This window comes from Xenopus tropicalis, chromosome 1, assembly GCF_000004195.4.
Source record: "Xenopus tropicalis strain Nigerian chromosome 1, UCB_Xtro_10.0, whole genome shotgun sequence".
Classification (NCBI taxonomy): domain Eukaryota; kingdom Metazoa; phylum Chordata; class Amphibia; order Anura; family Pipidae; genus Xenopus; species Xenopus tropicalis.
In genome coordinates, this window is record NC_030677.2 from 5,762,510 (window position 1) to 5,785,004 (window position 22,495).

Consider the following 22,495-nt stretch of genomic DNA (forward strand, 5'->3'; position numbering starts at 1 on the left):
CTGTAGGTTCAAAATACTTTGTGTTTGAATCTGATTATTAATTATATGTAACCCATTCTTAACACACTCCTGTAGAAAAGGATCACACTTTTTACCTGGTGTATCACCTGTTGAAAATCCAGCAGACCTGGCCTATCCCTTAGGAAGATACAGGGATGTGCAGTCTGTAGGCAGGGAGAAGTTCTTGCTGAAAAACTGCCTCCTAGCTCTCTGCACTTCTTACCCCAGTCAGTAGTAAATTACTCCTATCACCTGTTGTTTGTGCTTGTTGCATTGTTTATTTGTTATGTTTTCTGCATTGCCTTTATGACCCTTTTCCCACCATGTATTGTCCAGTTCTGGAGATTATGTATGTCTCTATAAAGGCTGGAGTGGATTGATGGATGGAAGGAAGGATGGATGGATGGATGGATGGATGGAAGGATGGATGGATGGATGGAAGGAAGGAAGGATGGATGGATGGATGTCTAACTACTTCCTCCTTTCAGCTCTTTAACCTCTTAGATAGTCAGCAACTTGAGGGGGATCACATTTAGTATGCTTAAAGGGGCACTAAAGCCTAAAAAAGAATATGGCTAGAAATGTTTAGCTGTGTGTTTGAGCCCCTGTACCAGCCCAACATCCCCAAAGCTCTATAGAAATAAAGCCCCATGCCCCTGAAGATGCCCACAGTAGCTCTCCATCTTTTGCCCAACTACTGCACATGCTCAGTCTGCTCTTGGCTGATGTCACTGAGCTTAGGGAGCGACTCACAATATTCTTCTTTCCTATGCTTGCTCTAGTCACTGCCTGTTCCCTATTAAACATGCATACAAGCCAACCAATCACAGTGCTCTCTGACTGCCTCTTAAAAAACTAAAGCCCCGCTCTGGCACTTTGAGCTTGGGGTGAGACTTTAGCTGAATCCTTATTGTGTGACTTTTCTTTCTCCCTTGTTAGAAAGGATGGAAACATTGACAGAACTTAGAGAAACTGAATTATTATTTAAAAGAATTATATTCATAATTAAACATAAAAATTATTATAATATATAATTCTATCACTTATATACCATAGAACAAGGGTCCTCAATCTTTTTAAACATGGGGCCAATTCATGGACCCTCAGACTGTTGGGGGGCCGGTCTGTAGTCCTCAAACTACAGCCACTCCCTGATGTGTCCCCCAGTTCCCTGCTGCATCTGCAGACAGGTAGTAGTGAGGATGCAGCAGGGACCAGGTAAGTCAGGCACACTCCCTTAGAAGAACAGAGCTCCTCCACTTAGCAACCTAATAGCCAGAGAGCCAATTGTTACTCTTTTCAATACTACACTTGGGGGTATATTTATCATGCTGTGTAAAAAGTGGAGTGAAGCATTACCAGTGATGTTGTCCAAAGCAAAGCATCTAATTGGCTGCTATGAGCCACATCACTGGAGATGTTTTACTCGATTTTTTTTACACAGCATGACAAATATACCCCGTTATCTCAACCAAAAGGCACATTAAACATGATTAACTTTAGTTGTGGGGATATAAACCAATAACTTCTGTCAAAGTGTTTATGAAGCAGTTGCATGGGGGTGTGTGTGCATTACACACGGGGAGAGGCCAAACTGTGCCAGTAGGTGTATAGGCAGAACAACATGTACAGGGGAACCTCTGCACAAACACTATGTTCCTTCCCAGGCATGCTGATTTGCAAAGTGACTGACACTGAGCTCAGAGTTTGTGTCTCACTATTATAAACAGGCTGTATGGCACCCCCAGTCTGTATGGCACCCCCAGGCTGCTCGGCACCCCCAGGCTGCTCGGCACCCCCAGGCTGCTCGGCACCCCCAGGCTGCTCGGCACCCCCAGGCTGCTCGGCACCCCCAGGCTGCTCGGCACCCCCAGGCTGCTCGGCACCCCCAGTCTGCTCGGCACCCCCAGTCTGCATGGCACCCCCCAGTCTGTATGGCACCCCCAGGCTGTCCAGCCAACCTTTGTTTTGTTTGTTAGGCCTTTTTGCTAAAATTGAGGGGTACATTCATTAATGTACAGCAGGTCTGAAAGTAAGAAAAAAATTGTATTTTTTTTCCAGAGTTTGCAACTTTTGCATATTTGCTGTGATATTTTTGTTAGTTTGCATGACTTATTCGTACTTTAAGACAGTTTGTGTGACAAAATTGTATTTGTTGCAAAAAGTTTGAAAGTTTCGGATTCATTCATGCTTCAGTATCATGACTTTCCTTGGGCCAGGTTGGAGCTGCAGAGTGCCATTGAGCCCTATGGGAGACTTTCCTTGGGCCGGGTTGGAGCTGCAGAGTGCCATTGAGCCCTATGGGAGACTTTCCTTGGGCCAGGTTGGAGCTGCAGAGTGCCATTGAGCCCTATGGGAGACTTTCCTTGGGCCAGGTTGGAGCTGCAGAGTGCCATTGAGCCCTATGGGAGACTTTCCTTGGGCCAGGTTGGAGCTGCAGAGGGCCATTGAGCCCTATGGGAGACTTTCCTTGGGCCGGGTTGGAGCTGCAGAGTGCCATTGAGCCCTATGGGAGACTTTCCTTGGGCCAGGTTGGAGCTGCAGAGTGCCATTGAGCCCTATGGGAGACTTTCCTTGGGTCGGGTTGGAGCTGCAGAGTGCCATTGAGCCCTATGGGAGACTTTCCTTGGGCCAGGTTGGAGCTGCAGAGTGCCATTGAGCCCTATGGGAGACTTTCCTTGGGCCAGGTTGGAGCTGCAGAGTGCCATTGAGCCCTATGGGAGACTTTCCTTGGGCCGGGTTGGAGCTGCAGAGTGCCATTGAGCCCTATGGGAGACTTTCCTTGGGCCGGGTTGGAGCTGCAGAGTGCCATTGAGCCCTATGGGAGGCTTTCCTTGGGCCGGGTTGGAGCTGCAGAGTGCCATTGAGCCCTATGGGAGGCTTTCCTTGGGCCGGGTTGGAGCTGCAGAGTGCCATTGAGCCCTATGGGAGACTTTCCTTGGGCCGGGTTGGAGCTGCAGAGTGCCATTGAGCCCTATGGGAGACTTTCCTTGGGCCGGGTTGGAGCTGCAGAGTGCCATTGAGCCCTATGGGAGACTTTCCTTGGGCCGGGTTGGAGCTGCAGAGTGCCATTGAGCCCTATGGGAGACTTTCCTTGGGCCGGGTTGGAGCTGCAGAGTGCCATTGAGCCCTATGGGAGACTTTCCTTGGGCCGGGTTGGAGCTGCAGAGTGCCATTGAGCCCTATGGGAGACTTTCCTTGGGCCGGGTTGGAGCTGCAGAGTGCCATTGAGCCCTATGGGAGACTTTCCTTGGGCCGGGTTGGAGCTGCAGAGTGCCATTGAGCCCTATGGGAGACTTTCCTTGGGCCGGGTTGGAGCTGCAGAGTGCCATTGAGCCCTATGGGAGACTTTCCTTGGGCCAGGTTGGAGCTGCAGAGTGCCATTGAGCCCTATGGGAGGCTTCCAAAATGCACTGAAGGTTCAAAGTCAGAAAGGTTTTCCCTCTGCTTACAATCGTTCAGATACAGGTAGTAGTCACTGGTGATGATTCAATATCATAAGTATAAAATTAAGTTTTTTGCTGAAGAATAGGATCCAGAAGCTCTTTTGTTTAGAAAATGCAATTATCTTCTAAATTAAATTAAATTAAAAAAAGTGTATTAATAAATTTGTCCCATAAAATAGAATCTTAAGCAGTGGATGACACAGAGGAGCCCCAATCTCATAGTACAGGTATGGGACCCCTTATCCAGAAACCCGATATCCAGAAAGCTCCGAATTACGGAAAGCCTGTCTCCCATAGACTTCATTATAAGCAAATTGATTTCCTTTTTCTCTGTAAAAATAAAACAGTGCTTTGTATTTGATCCAAACTAAGATATAATTAATCCTTACTGGATGCAAAATAATCTTATTAAGTTTAATTAATGTTTTATTGATTTTTTAATAGACTTAGGGGCTGATTTACTAACCCACGAATTCGAATCCGAATTGGAAAAATTCCGATTGGAAAACAAACATTTTGCGACTTTTTCGTATTTTTTGCGATTTTTTCGGCGCCTTTACGACTTTTCGGAAATTATCGCGACTTTTTCGTTGCCAATACGATTTGCGCGAAAAAACGCAAGTTTTTCGTAGCCATTCCGAAAGTTGCGATTTTTTCGTAGCGTTAAAACTTAAAAGGCGCAACGTTTTGCGCAAGTTTTAACACTACAAAAAAATCGCAACTTTTTGCGCAAGTTTTAACGCTACGAAAAAATCGCAACTTTCAGAATGGCTACGAAAAACTCGCGTTTTTCCGCAAAAATCGTATTGGTAACGAAAAAGTCGCGATAATTTTCCAAAAAAATCGCAAAATACCGATCATTACGAAAAAAACGCAATTGGACGCATTCGGCCCGTTCGTGAGTAAGTAAATGGGCCCCTTAAAGTATGAAGATCCAAATTACGGAAAGACCCCTTATCCGGAATACCCTTGGTCCCGGGCATTCTGGATAACGGGTCCTATACCTGTATTTACAAGTAAATCAAGGGTAACAGCCAATGGCTTTCATATAGAAGAATCACCTGGAAGAAGGTAACAAGCAGAACCCCAACTGCCCATGATCTCCCCAATGGTTTCTCTTGTTAGACCTGTACAGTTGGGCCGCCTCACACTAACGTTTTGCATCTAAATATATTTTGTATTCTCTTTGCTAGCTGCACCGTCACTTGAAGGAGGTTGTATATTATGACCCAGAGGGACATCCATGTGCTTTTAACAAAAATAGAGATATTGCAACTATGTATGGGATCTTTAACAGCTTGATTACAGATAAAGGCACTTTAGAGTCTCGTAGTGTTGGTATGCAAAATGTAACAAGTATAGCGGAACAGAATATAGTCCTGATACCAAAGCTGATAACCTGGAAGGCTAACGAGGTAAATCATTTTGCTTCTAATCCATAATCAGTAAGTTTGTATGACAGGCTGTAGCTCACAAGCCGCTGTGCTGGATTTCTTTTCTGATAGTGTAACATCCGTGCCCAGTAATGATGAGCGAATCTGTCTCCTTTTTGATTTGCTGAAAAATTCACAAAATGGTGAAACCTTTGCAAAAATGACGTGACCGTGACTTTGCTGCGAATTTCCTCAACAATTTTGGGAAAACATTTGTCAAATTTACTGAATTTCTGGATGCCCCCCCCTTCCCATCATACGGAATTGATTTCCTGTACCAAACAGAAGTGGGTGCTCTGGTTACATTATATGACATCATTAGTGTTATTTAATTGCATTAAAATAAAAAAGCAGAAAAAGCCTAAAGCACAAAAATACCCTACTTGGGAGTGATCACAGAGGGCAGCCATCTAAAAATGAAATAAGTGTTTCTAACAATGGAAACTATTGTAACTGTATGTTTTGCAAATTCCCGTGTTGTCATCTTTATTGTCAAAATTACCTTCAAAGCCCCCTTTTCCAGTATTGACAACAGTACGTCCTACACCACAAAGTAGAAACAGAATAGAAGATGCCTTCTTTAGTAACGGAAGTGCCATAAAATCACAGACCAAAACTGACTGGGTCATGTCGGTACTTCTACCTTGTCTAATATAACCAGACTCACTGATTTTTTTTTTTCTATTGAAGCCCGTTCGTGCTTCCAGTCACCCAAGTGCAAAAAGTACTCACTCAAAAGTGCCACACAGTGCATAGGGGTGCTTGACTTAGCCTCTAAAGAGGCTAAGTCCAAAACATCCAGGTTCACCCGGCCAAAAGGCGCAGCAGTAATCCCAAATCTTCAGGAACCCCCTCGCCGAAGCTAAGGGGAACCCCTTTATCCCCGACCTCCCTGGCCAAAAGGCCCACAGGAGGCAAGGGTCTTCGGATCCCCTTCACTGCAAGGCTAGGGGGATCCCTTTATCCATTCCCCTTCCAGCCGAAGCGAAGAAGGGGTCAGGGTACAAATGGACCTGTGGGCATAAAAAGTGCTAAAAGCAATAAATAGCAGTAAAATTCATAAAAGAGTGGCTTAAAAAGCCCCAGCCTTTCGGCCGGAATATAAAAAATTCTCTCTTACCCCTACCAAAAGGTCTGGGGCAATAAGAGCATGTGCAAAAGTGCCAGTGCTTCACCGAAGTGATTATCTGACACCCCAGGGGTGCAAGACCTGGGGCGCATAACGGGCTCAATTCAAGTGCCGGCCCCTAGGCCAGAGGATCAAGTGCCTCTCTGCCCATCAGTAGGGGGGGTTCCGGTCCAACATCCCTTAGCTAGGATGACAGCCCCCCAAGCCAATAACAGATACTACACTTGATCTTAGCCAAAAGGCCGAGAATCGAACCAGACTCACTGATAAGGTTCTTAATCATAAGGTTTCAACTCAGTAATAAAGTGAAATCGACAGATAAATCCGCCAACCCACTCTACAGCATCACAAGAAACCAATTTTTATCTTTATTATATATTTTTTTTGTAATTTTTTGAAAAAAGAAAAATAAAATTTACGTTAAATCACGTATGTAATTCAATATATTATACCGAACAAAATCTTCCGGTTGACCTTTAATACATTTCTCGACCATCTCGTCATATTCTTCTTTCACCGGCCAATCACTTAGAGCTTCTTGAAGAATCGCATCCGACCTGCATTTGTAGTACTTAAAAAGTCTCTGCCCCCTGGTAGGAGAAGGTGGATTAGTAGAACTACTAGATTCCATACCAGAACTTACATCAGATTTCTCGGGTTTCTCAGGTTTCTTTTTCTTCTCTTTTCTCTCTTTCTCCTTCTTACGCTTCACTGCAGGTCCTTCTTGCGAATCTGTCACAGCCAAGACTTCCTCACCAGAAGACCTGGGGGTTAGATCAACTGGCACAAGTAACTCACCCAAATCTGATAAAACTTCCACAGGTTCCACTTTCCTTTGAGGACATCTTACGTACAAGTGGCCTTCCTGTAAACAAAAGTTGCACTTCTTGGGGAGAACACAGTTCATTACCTCGTGACCAGTCTTACCACAATTCTGACACGCTGTACATCCTTCCGATACATGCCCATATTGTCTACACCTTCTGCAGAACTCCGGCATACCTTTGAAAAAGCAGTCTATGTTGACTGTGCCCAAACGAAATCTCGCTGGAGGGAAGGTACCCTTTTCGAAGACGGCCTTGAACCTGTACTTTGAAGTCCAAATACCAAGTTCGTTGAGGACTTTACCTACAAAGACAAGTTTTTTGCAGTACCTACCTATTACCGTCTCAATCTCCTTAAGTGGCACAAAAGGAGAGTAGGATTTGACAATCAAAAAGACTTCCTCCTCTGCAAAATGTGGAACGACTTTAAATCCACTCAGTCGAGGATCAGCCAAATTTTCGCCCAGGATGCTCAAGAAGCTGCGGTAAACACCTTCGCCCTCAAAGGTGATGTCGTAGACTCCTTTCCTGGGATAATCCTGGATCGCTAAGATCTCCCGTCTGGAAACTCTGCCGAGCTCTTCCAAGATCACCTGTACGACGTAAGCCAGGCCTTTCTCCGCATTCAAAAGATCAGCCGTGAGGATTCTCACCGAATTCTTGATCGTATGAAGACAGGAATCAATTAGCCTTCCGTCTCCGCCATCACGAAGCCACTCCCAGTTTCCCCCTCAGGATAGGGTTATCGCTGGAGCGATGGGTGATCGCCTCCCGTTGCCCAGGGTAGAAAGCCCCCCAAAAGCAGCATGTAGCTTAAGGCTGATAGCCGATGCTACAAGGCCAAGGGGCGATGTCCCTGGGCACCTCTGACTCAGTCCTACACTTGTTCTGAGCCAAAAGGCTGAGAAGCGAACCAGACACGCTGATAAGGTTCTTAATCATAACAGATGCATTATTTGTACAGGAAAAAAAAAAAAAAAAAAAACTGTTTCTGAAGACCATTTGTTGACATTTTATAAACAAATCATTAAGGTTGAGGAGACTGCCTCATACAGATAAAAGCAAACAAAAGAAATTCTGGGAATGAATTCCAAGCTTCTAAAAAAAAAATCAATTTACATGGATTTATCCTATTGGCTAAAAGCTCAACCACTGGGTTTAAAACAAAAACCAGGCTAAAATCTGATCAGTTTCCCAACTACAGACCAGTTTTTTTTTATTGAAAAATATACTTTATTTTTATATATATATATATATATATATATATATATATATATATATATATATATATATAAATATACAAAAACATACATTTTATTTTTCATACATTCCTTATTTTGCATTATACTTTCATAATAAAGCAATGGAGGTGGGGGGAGTGGATGGGGGGTGGGGGATGGGAAAGGGATGTGGAATTGACATTCCCAAAGCTTTATTTTTCCACATGGTGACTCTCCCTAAGCTGATCAGAAAACCCTGCCCTACACTGATGAGTCTCAAGAAAGGTGAAACTGTACTGTAGTTGGGAATCTGATCAGCTATTATCCTGGCTTCTGCTTTAAACCCAGTGGGTGAGCTTTAGCCTATAGGATAAACCCATGGAAATGGCATTTTTTTTGGCTTGACATTCTCTCTCTCTCCTCAGAATGAGGCAGTTCCTGAAATACCAAAAAAGATCCTTAAAAATAAATTCATAAGGCACCAGGTTCCTGAATTGCCCCTTCCGTGCGAGTGCCCTGAAACAGCCCATAAACCACCGCATAGTGCGTAAGGAGGTTCCAGGGCATCAAGCAGGACCTGAGCAAATTGGCAGTCCCAAAAAGTGTGCAAAGATATTTCCTCATAAATGATGCACCATGGGCAATGCTGGTACCTGCACAGGTTACCAGTTTTACCTTTCTTGAGGCTCATCAGTGTAGTGCAGGATTTTCTAATAAGCTTAGGGAGAGTCACCATGTGGATTCACAAACAAATCATTAAGATTAAGGAGACTGCCTCATACAGATAAAAGCAAACAAAAGGAATTCTGGGAATGAATTACAAACTCCTAAAAAAAAATGCCATTTCCATGGGTTTATCCTATAGGCTAAAGCTCACCCACTGGGTTTGAAGCAGAAGCCGGGATAATAGCTGATCAGATTCCCAACTACAGTACAGTTTCACCTTTCTTGAGACTCATCAGTGTAGGGCAGGGTTTTCTGATCAGCTTAGGGAGAGTCACCATGTGGTTTACAAATCATTAAGGTTGAGGAGACTGCCTCATACAGATAAAAGTACACAAAAAAATCCCATTTACATGGGTGTACCCTATAGGCTAAAGCTCACCCACTGGGTTTAAAGCAGAAGCCGGGATAATAGCTGATCAAATTCCCAACTACAGACCGGTTTCACCCTTCTTGAGGCTCATCAGTGTAGCGCAGGGTTTATTCCCAGAATTCCTTTTGTTTGAAATTTTATATAATATTTGCAGATAACATGAGATACACCGAAAATGTCCTGCATAATCAGTGTTTACACCTTGGCATAAAAACTGCGAAACTGCAGGGTAGTGATAAGAATGATTTTGATTTGTTATCTCTTGTTCTGTAAGTCTTTCATCATGAAGAGACAGGCAGAAGGTGTAGGGATAAAGCATCAATTGATATCAGTAGGGAGAATCTGCCTATGGCCACCCAGAATGGAAATTCCATGATGCAGAAAAATAACTTTCTGTCATACGCTAATATGTGGGAAATAACTCTTCATTATGTATTGAGCCATTATTCTGAGCACATTCACATTCAGATTTCGATATATAGATCCCAAGAGCTCAATGTTCAGACAACTGTCTCCCCGGCTATAGGAAAGCCCCGAAACCTGGAGTCCATTCCTGCTGTTATGATTGTGTCTTGTGTTCCGAGGGGGAGATCTCCAACAGAACCGGTAAAAATTATTAAACATATTTTAACATTAGGGGCACATTCATTAAAGTACGGATCCGAATCGTGAAATCCAATTTCTGATGATTACAAAAGTCATGAAAATTCCATTAGTTTACGAAGATTTTGTACTTATGTCCCGCAAGTTCCAAAATTTTTGTATTGAAACAATGATTTGCGATTGGATTGTCACAAAATTTTCGTATCTGAACGACCTGAAACAGCAGGAAAACCTTTCTGACTTTGAAACTTCAGTGCATGATTTTGGATGCCTCCCATAGGGCTCAATGGCACTCTGCAGCTCCAACCCGGCCCAAGGAAAGTCTCCCATAGGGCTCAATGGCACTCTGCAGCTCCAACCCGGCCCAAGGAAAGCCTCCCATAGGGCTCAATGGCACTCTGCAGCTCCAACCCGGCCCAAGGAAAGTCTCCCATAGGGCTCAATGGCACTCTGCAGCTCCAACCCGGCCCAAGGAAAGCCTCCCATAGGGCTCAATGGCACTCTGCAGCTCCAACCCGGCCCAAGGAAAGTCTCCCATAGGGCTCAATGGCACTCTGCAGCTCCAACCCGGCCCAAGGAAAGTCTCCCATAGGGCTCAATGGCACTCTGCAGCTACAACCCGGCCCAAGGAAAGTCTCCCATAGGCCTCAATGGCACTCTGCAGCTCCAACCCGGCCCAAGGAAAGTCTCCCATAGGCCTCAATGGCACTCTGCAGCTCCAACCCGGCCCAAGGAAAGTCTCCCATAGGCCTCAATGGCACTCTGCAGCTCCAACCCGGCCCAAGGAAAGTCTCCCATAGGGCTCAATGGCACTCTGCAGCTCCAACCCGGCCCAAGGAAAGTCACCCATAGGGCTCAATGGCACTCTGCAGCTCCAACCCGGCCCAAGGAAAGTCTCCCATAGGGCTCAATGGCACTCTGCAGCTCCAACCCGGCCCAAGGAAAGTCTCCCATAGGGCTCAATGGCACTCTGCAGCTCCAACCCGGCCCAAGGAAAGTCACCCATAGGGCTCAATGGCACTCTGCAGCTCCAACCCGGCCCAAGGAAAGTCTCCCATAGGGCTCAATGGCACTCTGCAGCTCCAACCCGGCCCAAGGAAAGTCTCCCATAGGGCTCAATGGCACTCTGCAGCTCCAACCCGGCCCAAGGAAAGTCTCCCATAGGGCTCAATGGCACTCTGCAGCTCCAACCCGGCCCAAGGAAAGTCTCCCATAGGGCTCAATGGCACTCTGCAGCTCCAACCCGGCCCAAGGAAAGTCTCCCATAGGGCTCAATGGCACTCTGCAGCTCCAACCCGGCCCAAGGAAAGTCTCCCATAGGGCTCAATGGCACTCTGCAGCTCCAACCTGGCCCAAGGAAAGTCTCCCATAGGGCTCAATGGCACTCTGCAGCTCCAACCCGGCCCAAGGAAAGTCTCCCATAGGGCTCAATGGCACTCTGCAGCTCCAAACCGGCCCAAGGAAAGTCTCCCATAGGGCTCAATGGCACTCTGCAGCTCCAACCCAGCCCAAGGAAAGTCTCCCATAGGGCTCAATGGCACTCTGCAGCTCCAAACCGGCCCAAGGAAAGTCTCCCATAGGGCTCAATGGCACTCTGCAGCTCCAACCCGGCCCAAGGAAAGTCTCCCATAGGGCTCAATGGCACTCTGCAGCTCCAACCTGGCCCAAGGAAAGTCTCCCATAGGGCTCAATGGCACTCTGCAGCTCCAAACCGGCCCAAGGAAAGTCTCCCATAGGGTTCAATGGCACTCTGCAGCTCCAACCTGGCCCAAGGAAAGTCTCCCATAGGGCACAATGGCACTCTGCAGCTCCAACCTGGCCCAAGGAAAGTCTCCCATAGGGCTCAATGGCACTCTGCAGCTCCAACCTGGCCCAAGGAAAGTCTCCCATAGGGCACAATGGCACTCTGCAGCTCCAACCTGGCCCAAGGAAAGTCTCCCATAGGGCTCAATGGCACTCTGCAGCTCCAACCTGTCCCAAGGAAAGTCTCCCATAGGGCTCAATGGCACTCTGCAGCTCCAACCCGGCCCAAGGAAAGTCTCCCATAGGGCTCAATGGCACTCTGCAGCTCCAACCCGGCCCAAGGAAAGTCTCCCATAGGGCTCAATGGCACTCTGCAGCTCCAACCCGTCCCAAGGAAAGTCTCCCATAGGGCTCAATGGCACTCTGCAGCTCCAACCCGGCCCAAGGAAAGTCTCCCATAGGGCTCAATGGCACTCTGCAGCTCCAACCCGGCCCAAGGAAAGTCTCCCATAGGGCTCAATGGCACTCTGCAGCTCCAACCCGGCCCAAGGAAAGTCACCCATAGGGCTCAATGGCACTCTGCAGCTCCAACCCAGCCCAAGGAAAGTCACCCATAGGGCTCAATGGCACTCTGCAGCTCCAACCCGGCCCAAGGAAAGTCTCCCATAGGGCTCAATGGCACTCTGCAGCTCCAACCCGGCCCAAGGGAAGTCTCCCATAGGGCTCAATGGCACTCTGCAGCTCCAACCTGGCCCAAGGAAAGCCTCCCATAGGGCTCAATGGCACTCTGCAGCTCCAACCTGGCCCAAGGATAGTCTCCCATAGGGCTCAATGGCACTCTGCAGCTCCAACCTGGCCCAAGGAAAGCCTCCCATAGGGCTCAATGGCACGCTGCAGCTCCAACCCGGCCCAAGGAAAGTCCCATAGGGCTCAATGGTACTCTGCAGCTCCAACCCGGCCCAAGGAAAGTCTCCCATAGGGCTCAATGGCACTCTGCAGCTCCAACCCGGCCCAAGGAAAGTCCCATAGTGCTCAATGGCACTCTGCAGCTCGTTGGGACAAATAACATTTTGTTGCACAAATTGTTGCGCAAATTGTCACGAAATTCGAAAAAAATGCGCAAATTAACAAAAATATTGCAGAAAATACGCAAAAGTAAACACTCCCCTCTCTTTCTGTGTGTCTGTAGTGTTGGGCTGGTGTACCAGTAGCTTACCAAAAACATTAAACCTTAGCTGCAGGGGATGTTTGTGTGCTAAAGGACCTGATACGGAGGTAGGTTCCAGTAGGTAACTAAGTGCTAGGAAACATTTGTAATAGCTCATGCTCCGAGGGGTAGAGCAGCCAAAGGCTCCAACAAGGAGGTTAGTAAGGTTTAGTACCCTGTGGTATCAATTTTTCCAGTATAGTGACTTAAATGGTCAGGCTCAGGAATGGATAGATTCACCACTGAGAGCTTCTCTGAGTCCTGGGGATTGTTTCACTCTAGGAAGGTATACCATCTGTGGTAACTGACAACATAGGTACCCCCATGTCCAAAAACTGTTCCATTTACATACTATAATATTTCTCCCCATTGTTCTCATCCAGAAACAAGAATGACGATGAAATAGCCCAAATGTGTAGGAGAAGGAGAGCTCACTAACGCCTGGGCCTAAAGCAAGTTTTTCTAGTACCCTGTAGTCCATGAGGCAGATTTATCAAAAGTCACATTTGATTCAAGAAAAAAATGCATCCAAAAAACCCAAATGCAAATATATCTCTTTTCTTAAAAACCTAGCTCTCAAGGAAAAACTTATAAGGTCACATAGAAAAACTTTTTTACATGATCACATTTTTTATCTTTAGTTACTCTTCCTTCCCATGTCTGTTTGAATTGGGTGCTCTATACCTCCACAGTCTGCCTGCTGCTATTCAAACAGGTATAGTAATAAACTTGAGGTAGAGATGGCAGCCACTTAAAATATTGTGCGTTCTGGAAACCACAAAACAATATATAGATAAACCCTATGTTATTGTCTCCCTACTGGAAAGTCTTTCTCAAAAGAATACATTGAGGGGAAGTGGTTCTTAAATGAATGCCACCTCTCCTTGCTGAAAATAAATTTACTGAGTGTGACTTTAGCTCCTCAAAAACAAAAAGTTGACAGCAGATAAATTTAAAGAGCAGAACTTGCCATATTTTAAGTTGAAGTATGATTCTTTTGGTGTAGGAGAGAATTACCATCTGCCTTAATGATTTCCACTTTCTGGGAGTAACAATGTGGGAGGACAGCATTACACCTCAGAATTCAATCCGCACAAATTTGTTAGCCTTTTATATAAAAGGTTGCTTAAAGGATAAGGGAATATTCAAACTAAGTAAGCGTCATCAGAAAGGTCTATGTAAATACATCAATAAACAATAACAGTACTGCTGCTCTGAGTCTGTCAAAGAAAATGGCATTTCTTTCCTTCTATTCTGTACACATGGACTTCTCTATCAGACTTCCGTCTCTCAGCCTAAACCTCCAGGGCACAGCAATGAGCCTGCACAGAATCCCTGTTGTAATTTGAGCCCAAAGCTACCTGTGAGCAGGGATAGATACAGGCAAGAGGAGATTGAAGTGATATCACACCAAGCTAATATGGCAGCTGCTGTCCTAAACAAACACAGACAGTTTCTAGGTCTGTTTACTTAGGAATGGTAAAGCATTCTAAAGAAGTAAAATGCCTCAGTAACTTTCCTTCACTTTTAAAGATTAGACCTGTTAAGGTTCCATCTGAATATATTGTCTTATTGTTATCTCTACAGACAGTGAAAACTGCCTCAGATGCGCAGACATGGAATGGCCCAATGAGAAAAGGAATCAGTGTATTGCTAAAATGGAAGACTTTCTCTCCTACACCAGTGATGGGATTTCTGTGTTATTTTATTCCATCTCTGTTTTATTTTTTCTTCTAAATGTGCTGATATTGGGAGTTTTCATCAGGCACCTTGACACCCCCATAGTGAGAGCCAACAACCGGAGCCTGAGCTTCCTCCTCCTTGTCTCCATCAAGCTGAGCTTCCTCTGTGTGTTTCTGTTCCTCGGTCGCCCTGTGGATATAACCTGCATGCTGCGCATCATCACTTTTGGAATCACCTTCTCCATAGCTGTCTCTTCTCTCCTGGCCAAGACTATCATGGTTTGTGTTGCTTTCAAAGCCACCAAGCCAGGGAGCTCATGGAGAAAATGGCTGGGAGTCAAACTGTCCAATTCTGTAGTCTTGTTCTGCTCATCCATTCAAATAATCATCTGCATGACTTGGTTGGCCATTTCTCCTCCCTTTCAGGAACTGGACATTCACACTTCCCCTGGAACCATCATCATTCAGTGCAATGAGGGCTCAGCTATTGGCTTTTACTCAGTTATTGGGTATATGGGGCTTCTGGCAGCTGTTAGTTTTGTTTTAGCATTTTTAGCTCGGAGCTTACCGGACAGTTTTAATGAGGCCAAGTACATCACTTTCAGCATGCTGCTCTTCTGCAGTGTTTGGATCACAATGATCCCGGCCTATCTGAGCACCAAAGGCAAAAACACTGTGTGTGTGGAGATATTTGCCATACTCACCTCAAGCGCGGGCCTTTTAGCCTCTATATTTCTGCCCAAATGTTACATTATTTTATTTAGACCTGAAAGAAACATGAAATCAGCTATGTTTGGGAATAAAACCGAAATATTTTTCAAATAACATTAATATAGATTGTATAACCCCCTGTTTGTATTAATGTATTCTACTGTACAGCGCTGCATACATAAGTAGCACTTTATAAATAAAGATATACATACATACATTTATGGAGTTTTGTATGCAAATGATCCTTGCAATTATTGTTATTACAATTATGGGACATGTGGTTTTCTGGAATTTCATGTGGTGTAATTTGGATTTCCATACTTTAAGTCTACTAAAAAATAATTTAAACAGTAAATGAACCCCATGACATTGGTTTGCCTCCACTAACTTAGTAGGAATCAAGTATATGGCTCTGCTTTATTATTACACAGTAAATTATTTGATTAAAAAGAAGTCTAATGGAGAGCTTCCTGGATAACAGATTTCCAGATAATGGATCCTATACCTGTTTTTTTAAACATGAAATAAACATGAAACTTTAGTAGATACAGTTACAATGACTCCTCCTATAAGAACTGGACATTTATTATGCTAATATAAGAATAGGGTCCATCTAATTTTTTTAATCTTGGATTTTTTCATAGAGCTAAGCTCGTTTAATACACTGGGATGAATACCATCTGGTACTGGACCTTTTTTTTACCTTTACATGCTCTTGTGAATTTCCTCCTGAGTGACCCATGTATCAGTAGTCATATTACTAGAATTGGGTCTATTTAAAAGGAAGCCTTGATTAGCCGGCTCCTCAACAGCAGGGTCAGGCAAAAGTGTCAAAACCAGAAAGACAGTCTAATAAAGTATTTAGAGAGCACCTAGGAAAAGTCCTATATTTGGACATTGAACTTAGTATCTATTTATTTTTAATTTTCATGGCAACTCAGTGACATTGCGCCCATGGTGGCCACCATCTTTTATTTTTACGCAAAGGTGGCCAACATAGAAAGTTAAAAAAGAATGTGCACTTTGCCCCCATGTGCTCAACCAACTAACACTGTAATGCAGTTTAAGTTCTTCTGTCATTTTACCTTATTAGCATTCTATAACACTGTTAACAAGAAAGAGAAGTTTGGGAACAAACTTCATGTTGGTTTGAAAAACGTGAAGCCACAGAATGAAATCTGATCTGTTGTTGGCCGGCAACTGTTGGCCCCACCCACTTTTTCTAACTTTGGACCACAGTTATATAGTTAAAACCACTGTGCAAAGTTTGGGGACCCTGGATTTAATAGTGTCTGAATGGCAGCAATTTAAATTTCCTCAGTGAAAGTCAATAAGTGACATCTGCTTGGTGGTTGGTGGCTCCTCCCACTTTTTCAAACCTAAAACAGTCCCCAAATGACCAACTGTGAAGAGTTTGGGGACCCTGGGGTTAATACTGTGAGAATGGCAGCAGGTTGAATTTCCCCATTGAAAGTCAATAGGGAAAATCTGATTGGCTGTTGGTGGCTCCACTCACTTTTTCTAATCTTGAACCGCAGTAACCTGGTGACTACCTCTACCAGGTTTGGGGGTTCAGGCTGACCCCATGACTATGTGATTCAGATTTGGTGAGTATAGCCTCAAAGCTGTAAGTGTGGCAGCAGTTAAAATTTCCTCATTAAAGTCAAATGGTGAAATGTGATTGGCTGTTGTTGGCTCCTCCTACTTTGGGTAATCCAACAAATGTAGCTGTTTTATTTGGAGCGACCCCATGATTATGTTATTGAAGTTTGGGGGGTGTAGCTTCAAAACTGGAAGATTGGCAGCAGTTTGAAAAGCTTCACTGTCAAAGTCAAAGTTAGTGTGTGCCATAGTCTATCTGCCCTATGCTGCCTGTGTGTGCTATACTCTGCCTGCCCTATTCTGCCTATGTGTGCCATACTCTGTCTGCCCTATGCTGCCTGTGTGTGCCATACTCTGCCTGCCTACCCTGCCTGTGTGTGCCATACTCTGTCTGCCCATAGCTGCCTGTCTGTGCCATACCCTCCCTGCCCTATGCTGCCTGGGTGTGCAATACTCTGCCTGCCCTACCCTGCCTGTGTGTGCCATACTCTGCCTGCCCTATGCTGCCTGTGTGTGCCATACTCTGCCTGACCTATGCTGCCTGTGTGTGCAATACTCTACCTGCCCTATGCTGCCTGTGTGTGTAAAACTCTGCCTGCCCTATGCTGCCTGTGTGTGTAAAACTCTGCCTGCCCTATGCTGCCTGTGTGTGCCATACTCTGCTTTCCCTATGCTGCCTGTGTGTGCCATACTCTGCCTGCCCTATGCTGCCTGTGTGTGCCATACTCTGCCTGCCCTATGCTGCCTGTGTGTGCCATACTCTGCCTGCCCTATGCTGCCTGTGTGTGGCATACTCTGCCTGCCCTATACTGCCTGTGTGTGCCATACTCTACCTGCCCTATGCTGCCTGTGTGTGTAATACTTTGCCTTCCCTACCCTGCCTGTGTGTGCCATACTCTGCCTGCCCTATGTGCCTGTGTGTGGCATACTCTGCCTGCTCTATGCTGCCTGTGTGTGCCATACTCTGCCTGCCCTATGCTGCATGTGTGTGCCATACTCTGCCTTGCCTACTCTGCCTGTGTGTGCCATACTCTGCCTGCCATATGTGCCTGTGTGTGGCATACTCTGCCTGCTCTATGCTGCCTGTGTGGGTCATTGTCTGCCCTACCCTGCCTGTGTGCTCCATACTCTGCCTGCCCTATGCTGCCTGTGTGTGCCATACTCTGCCTGCCCTATGCTGCATGTGTGTACCATACTCTGCCTGCCCTATGCTGCCTGTGTGTGCCATACTTTGCCTGCCCTATGCTGCATGTGTGTACCATACTCTGCCTGCCCTATGCTGCCTGTGTGCTCCATACTCTGCCTGACCTATGCTGCCTGTGTGTGCCATACTCTGCCTGCCCTATGCTGCCTGTGTGTATCATACTCTGCTTGCCCTATGCTGCCTGTGTGTGCCAAACTCTGCCTGCCTTACCCTGACTATGTGTGCCATACTCTGCCAGCCCTACCCTGCCTGTGTGTGACATACTCTGTCTGCTGAACCCTACCTGTGTGTGCCATACTCTGCCTGCCCTATGCTGCTTGTGTGTGCCATACTCTGCCTGCCCTATGCTGCCTGTGTGTGCCATACTCTGCCTGACCTACCCTGCCTGTGTGTGCCATACTCTGCCTGCCCAATGCTGCCTGTGTGTGCCATACCCTGCCTGCACTACGCTGCCTGTGTGTGCCATGCTCTGCTTGCCCTACCCTGCTTATGTGTGCCATACTCTGCCTGCCCTATGCTGCCTGTGTGTGCCATACTCTGCCTGCCCTATGCTGCCTGTGTGTGCCATACTCTGCCTGCCCTATGCTGCCTGTGTGCCATACTCTGCCTGCCCTATGCTGCCTGTGTGTGTCATACTTTGCTTGCCCTATACTGCCTGTATGTGCCATACTCTGCCTGCCCTATGCTGCCTGTGTGTGCCATGCTCAGCCTGCCCTACCCTGCCTGTGTGTGCCATACTCTGCCTGCCCTATGCTGCCTGTGTGTGCCATACTCTGCCTGCCCTATGCTTCCTTTGTGTGCCATATTCTGCCTGCACTATGCTGCCTGTGTGTGCCATACTCTGCCTGCCCTTTGCTGCCTGTGTGTGCCATACTCTGCCTGCCCTATGCTGCCTGTGTGCCATACTCTGCCTGCCCTATGCTGACTGTGTGTGCCATACTGTGCCTGCATTTTGCTGCCTGTGTGTGCCATACTCTGCCTGCCCTATGCTGCCTGTGTGTGCCATACTCTGCCTGCCCTATGCTGCCTGTGTGTGCCATACTGTGCCTGCCTTTTGCTGCCTGTGTGTGCCATACTCTGCCTGCCCTATGCTGCCTGTGTGTGCCATACTCTGCCTGCCCTATGCTGCCTGTGTGTGCCATACTCTGCCTGCCCTATGCTGCCTGTAGGAGGTTAAGCTGGCAGGGTTTTTTTCTGGGAGTTTGTTAGCATTTGGAAATAGTCATTATTTGGTCCCTAAGGTGTGTAATTATATTCATAGGGGTGTAGGAGCCATATTGATTTAACATAATATAATTCTTTCACATATGAATTATGATTGATATCCTCGTAGTGAGCACCAAGCATTTTGGTTTTTGCTGCCCTGCCACCATTTATGTGGGCATGGTCTTGTTATAACATGTGTGTGGTTTCAAGTGGGTGCGGTTTAAAAAAGGGGAGTGGTCAAAACTGGCTTCCATTAGCGGCCCTCCACTATGTATGCTAGAGAAAATCTGGCCCTCGGCACCGCAGAAGTTGGACAGCACTGGTCTAAATGAAATAAAAAGAAGATCCCTAACCAAGAACACGCGCTGATTTAGTGCTACTATTTGTAAATACAGAATATAAGTGCAATATTTGCTGTGTGAGAATAAAAGCACTAAATGTAACATTGTCAGAATAGACCAAAGCTCCCCCAGGTGCCCGTTCCTGCTGTATATTCAGTGCAAATCCTCTCCCTATAAAATGAGGGTTGGATGAGCCGGGCCCCTTACTCTGTTCTACACACACAGCCCAACCCTGGGGCCCCTGTGTCTCTCTGTGCTACTGACTGTTACTGGGGCAAATCCTCTCTCTGCTCTCTATAAAATGAGGGTTGGATGAGCCGGGCCCCTTACTCTGTTCTACACATGCAGCCCAACCCTGGGGCCCCTGTGTCCCTCTGTGCTACTGATGGCTGTGGGGGGAATTCCATGATCATCCTTTGCCTCCTGATGGGGTTCATTGTTCTATCTCGGGGTACAATGCTTGGAGCCGTGGCTGTTACACATTTTCTCAAAATGCTTTTCTGCCTGATAGTCCTGTGTGTGGGACCCTGCACATCTGGGGTTCAGCCCCCCAACCCTGCCTGTAACCTGAGAATAATCCAGTTGGATATGGAATATGAATATATTCTGGCAGGAGATGTCATGATTGGAGGAGTTATGGCTGCACATTTGAACCTGCAGACTATCAGAGACCCAGGGAAGGGAATGTTGAAACTGCGCTGTGTATTGTAAGTACTTTCTCTTGGTACAATGGAGAGATTAAATTGGGGGCAGAGGGACGAGTGAGACCTCAGGGTGAGACCTCCCGGATACACGGCCTGAGTGTCACTCACAGATAGATTCAGGGGGAACATTTACTTTTCTAGAGGATTTTGCCAATATGACTAAATGCAGCAGAGCTAAGGTAGGACCCAACCAAAGTGCTGACCTCAAAGTTGGCTTGAAATAAAAACTCTCTGGTCATAGAGTTACAGCTTCATATCCCGTGTCTGTTGCAGTTATTTTCTGAGGTTTATGGGATGTATGAATAGGCAGGGATACTGAGAGAGAATGATACATTAAGGGTGAAGATGCATGGAGCTACTAGTAGCAGCTACTTGTCATGGCTATTATAATAGACCATGCTGATCATTTACTGATCATTGTCTCTACGTGTGTTTTAGCAAAGGCAATTCTCAGCATTTATTTTCTAGCATTTAGTAGTTGTGACAAGTAGATGCTACGAAGTAGCTCCGTGTGTCTTAAACCTAATTCTGTCGACCACTGTAGGAACCTTGGAGCTACTGACCCCTTGGATATAACTCCTGGGCTCCCCGCCAGCAATAAGTGCACTGCTGTATATGATAAGGATATTAGACGTAACACACTACATTTTCTCTAGAAATCTCTAGATAGCTGCTATGAATGGGGTTAAGTTGATATGAGCACAAATAAAGGTAGAATAAAATAAAACTCTATTCTCTTTTGATCACAATAAAGTGGCTAATGCTTTACACGAATAAAGAAATGATTACATACTGTATTGTTTCTAGGTTTAAATATTTATTGGTGGTGTTGGTAGGTGATAGTGTATCTATATAGCTGACTCACAATATCTGTAATATCCCAGCCTAATGCTATCCCAGCATGCAACTGCTGCTTCCTGGCCTCCTCACTGATATAGGCCCTGTGGGTTCACAGACATAGGACAGGACTCAAACAAGTGGTTCATGTAACGGAATGAGGCATTTATTGGAGAATAGCAACTACACAGCCACACCATTCCCCCAGCAATTGATCGGCACTAAGCGATCTTGTTCTTTGGAATGGGAGCTGTTGGGCACTGGGTGCTGATATTCAGTTGTGTTGGCTTGCGGCTGGGCAGTGTCTTGGTCTCCTTGTGCCCTTTGATCTTCTGCACAAAGACTAGAAAAAAAATGGATATTTGGTGTTGGACTTTGTAGTTCAGAAAACGATCAACTCTTGTAAATTAAGAACAGGATTTGATACCATCTGTCAATCACAAAGGCATGTTCCAAAGAGAACCAATCAGGCCTCAGTCCAGGTGACAACTACAGGGACCAATCACACTCTCATTTACATTAGAGCCAATCACATTTGGTACTGCTGAGCCTATGGGAAGCCACCTAATGAGCATGTCCAGTTTATTCTACTGCATGGCCCAGACAGAAAAGTTCTCTTTCCAGGGGGTATTTGGGCCATTGTGCTGGGGAGGAGGGCAGGCTGACTGTAATTTGTATTTCAAACCCTTAGACAAATGGGAAATTTAAACTCCATTAACCCAGGCACACTAATATATGCTTTGGTGTTGTTGTGAGTATTTAGATATTGGGTCGGGGGCTTTAATTGAGTGCTACAAATTGCTCCACTTAGTAATGTGCTGCGTTTTTAAAGAAATTGCGCCTCATTGGGTTGAGAAGTAATAACAAGCCATAACCACACACATTGACATATTCAGACCTAATATAACCATGGAATCTCCTGAACTCCCACTGCCCAATCCGTTTCCCCAACACATCACTCTAACCCAACCTGACAGCTTCTATTTCAGCCCTTATTCTAAAGGCATGAGATGCAACTTACCTAAACCCCATTTAAAAAACTCTGACAAACTGATTCCTGGTGAGGGGTCAACTATCCAAATGAATTAGCAAAAAGGACAACCCACCAAAAAATGCTATAAAGAAGCAGAAGGACACAGTACACCATCCCAAAAATAAAACAGCATGGTGCCTGTTCCCTTCCCAACTGTCAGTCTTGGATTGGTAAAGCCAAATATCCACCCACTCAGCACCATGTTACTCCATGTTACTCCACATAAGCCCCACCTGTACCTGCCTGTTGGTGCTCACCAAAGCCAACCTAAAGGCCTCAAAGAATGCCAAAACAAATGCCACTTGAAACAACCACTTTTCATACTGGGAAAAACAGATATCCCCATAACCTGCACCAAACCCGGTGCATGGTACCATTGTGATTGGATCATACCTTCTTACACCTGTCAGTTTCAGCTAACACCTAACTGAACAAGTTCAATGGAACCATTGTGATTGGATGTCTGTGACTCTA

General features: G+C 45.8%; 1 pseudogene; it reads right to left on the reverse strand.

Moving 5' to 3' along the window:
• Positions 1 to 6,165: 6,165 nt before the first annotated feature.
• Positions 6,166 to 6,262, reverse strand: LOC116408543 (annotated as a pseudogene).
• Positions 6,263 to 22,495: the final 16,233 nt, after the last annotated feature.